Here is a 3,102-nt window from a genome sequence, read left to right as displayed (position 1 = left end):
GTTCCTCCTGGATCTCAGATGTTCCTCCTGGATCTCAGATGTTTCTCCCGAATCTCAGATGTTCCTCCCGAATCTCAGATGTTTCTCCCGAATATCAGATGTTCCTCCTGAATCTCAGATGATCCTCCTGGATCTCAGATGTTCCTCCTGGATCTCAGATGTTTCTCTTGAATCTCAGATGTTCCTCCTGGATCTCAGATGTTTCTCTTGAATCTCAGATGCTCCTCCTGGATCTCAGATGTTTAACTCCGAATCTCAGATGATCCTCCTGAATCTCAGATGTTCCTCCTGGATCTCAGATGTTCCTCCTGGATCTCAGATGTTTCTCCCGAATCTCAGATGTTCCTCCCGAATCTCAGATGTTTCTCCCGAATATCAGATGTTCCTCCTGAATCTCAGATGATCCTCCTGGATCTCAGATGTTCCTCCTGAATCTCAGATGTTTCTCTTGAATCTCAGATGTTCCTCCTGGATCTCAGATGTTTCTCTTGAATCTCAGATGCTCCTCCTGGATCTCAGATGTTTAACCCCGAATCTCAGATGATCCTCCTGAATCTCAGATGTTCCTCCTGGATCTCAGATGTTCCTCCTGGATCTCAGATGTTTCTCCCGAATCTCAGATGTTCCTCCTGAATCTCAGATGATCTTCCTGAATCTCAGATGATCTTCCTGAATCTCAGATGTTTCTCCCGAAACTCAGATGTTCCTCCTGAATCTCAGATGATCTTCCTGGATCTCAGATGTTTAACCCCGAATCTCAGATGATCCTCCTGGATCTCAGATGTTTCTCTTGAATCTCAGATGTTCCTCCTGGATCTGAGATGTTCCTCCTGAATCTCAGATGTTCCTCCTGAATATCAGATGTTCCTCCTGAATCTCAGATGTTTCTCCTGGATCTCAGATGTCCCTCCTGAATCTCAGATGTTCCTTCTGAATATCAGATGTTCTTCCCGAATCTCAGATGTTCCTCCTGAATCTCAGATGTTCCTCCTGAATCTGAGATGTTCCTCCTGAATCTCAAATGTTCCTCCTGAATCTCAGATGTTCCTCCTGGATCTCAGATGTTCCTCCTGAATCTCAAATGTTTCTCCTGAATATCAGATGTTCCTCCTGAATATCAGATGTTCCTCCTGAATATCAGATGTTCCTCCTGGATCTGAGATGTTCCTCCTGAATCTCAAATGTTCCTCCTGAATATCAGATGTTCCTCCTGAATCTCAGATGTTTCTCCTGAATCTCAAATGTTCCTCCCGAATCTCAGATGTTCCTCCTGGATCTGAGATGTTCCTCCTGAATCTCAAATGTTCCTCCTGAATATCAGATGTTCCTCCTGAATCTCAGATGTTCCTCCTGGATCTCAGATGTTCCTCCTGAATCTCAAATGTTTCTCCTGAATATCAGATGTTCCTCCTGAATATCAGATGTTCCTCCTGAATATCAGATGTTCCTCCTGAATATCAGATGTTCCTCCTGGATCTGAGATGTTCCTCCTGAATCTCAGATGTTCCTCCTGAATCTCAAATGTTCCTCCTGAATATCAGATGTTCCTCCTGAATATCAGATGTTCCTCCTGGATCTGAGATGTTCCTCCTGAATCTCAAATGTTCCTCCTGAATCTGAGATGTTACTCCTGGATCTCAGATGTTCCTCCTGAATCTCAAATGTTTCTCCTGAATATCAGATGTTCCTCCTGAATATCAGATGTTCCTCCTGAATATCAGATGTTCCTCCTGGATCTGAGATGTTCCTCCTGAATCTCAGATGTTCCTCCTGAATCTCAGATGTTCCTCCTGAATATCAGATGTTCCTCCTGAATATCAGATGTTCCTCCTGGATCTGAGATGTTCCTCCTGAATCTCAAATGTTCCTCCTGAATATCAGATGTTCCTCCTGAATCTCAGATGTTTCTCCTGAATCTCAAATGTTCCTCCCAAATCTCAGATGTTCCTCCTGGATCTGAGATGTTCCTCCTGAATCTCAAATGTTCCTCCTGAATATCAGATGTTCCTCCTGAATCTCAGATGTTCCTCCTGAATCTCAGATGTTTCTCCTGAATCTCAGATGTTTCTCCTGAATATCAGATGTTCCTCCTGAATATCAGATGTTCCTCCTGGATCTCAGATGTTCCTCCTGAATCTCAAATGTTCCTCCTGAATCTCAGATGTTTCTCCTGAATCTCAGATGTTCCTCCTGGATCTCAGATGTTCCTCCTGAATCTCAGATGTTTCTCCTGAATCTCAAATGTTCCTCCTGAATATCAGATGTTCCTCCTGAATCTCAAATGTTCCTCCTGAATATCAGATGTTCCTCCTGAATCTCAAATGTTCCTCCTGAATCTCAAATGTTCCTCCTGAATATCAGATGTTCCTCCTGAATCTCAAATGTTCCTCCTGAATCTCAAATGTTCCTCCTGAATATCAGATGTTCCTCCTGAATCTCAGATGTTCCTCCTGAATCTCAGATGTTTCTCCTGAATCTCAAATGTTCCTCCTGAATATCAGATGTTCCTCCTGAATCTCAAATGTTCCTCCTGAATATCAGATGTTCCTCCTGAATCTCAAATGTTCCTCCTGAATCTCAGATGTTCCTCCTGAATATCAGATGTTCCTCCTGAATCTCAAATGTTCCTCCTGAATCTCAGATGTTTCTCCTGAATCTCAAATGTTCCTCCTGAATATCAGATGTTCCTCCTGAATCTCAAATGTTCCTCCTGAATATCAGATGTTCCTCCTGAATCTCAAATGTTCCTCCTGAATCTCAAATGTTCCTCCTGAATATCAGATGTTCCTCCTGAATCTCAAATGTTCCTCCTGAATCTCAAATGTTCCTCCTGAATATCAGATGTTCCTCCTGAATCTCAGATGTTCCTCCTGAATCTCAGATGTTTCTCCTGAATCTCAAATGTTCCTCCTGAATATCAGATGTTCCTCCTGAATCTCAAATGTTCCTCCTGAATATCAGATGTTCCTCCTGAATCTCAAATGTTCCTCCTGAATCTCAAATGTTCCTCCTGAATCTCAAATGTTCCTCCTGAATCTCAGATGTTTCTCCTGGATCTCAGATGTTCCTCCTGAATATCAGATGTTCCTCCTGAGGAAAACA

The sequence above is a fragment of the Squalius cephalus genome, assembly GCF_949319135.1.
Source record: "Squalius cephalus genome assembly, chromosome: 21".
Taxonomy (NCBI): Eukaryota; Metazoa; Chordata; class Actinopteri; order Cypriniformes; family Leuciscidae; genus Squalius; species Squalius cephalus.
The sequence above is the reverse complement of the archived record's forward strand: the minus strand, read 5'-3'. Positions refer to the sequence as shown.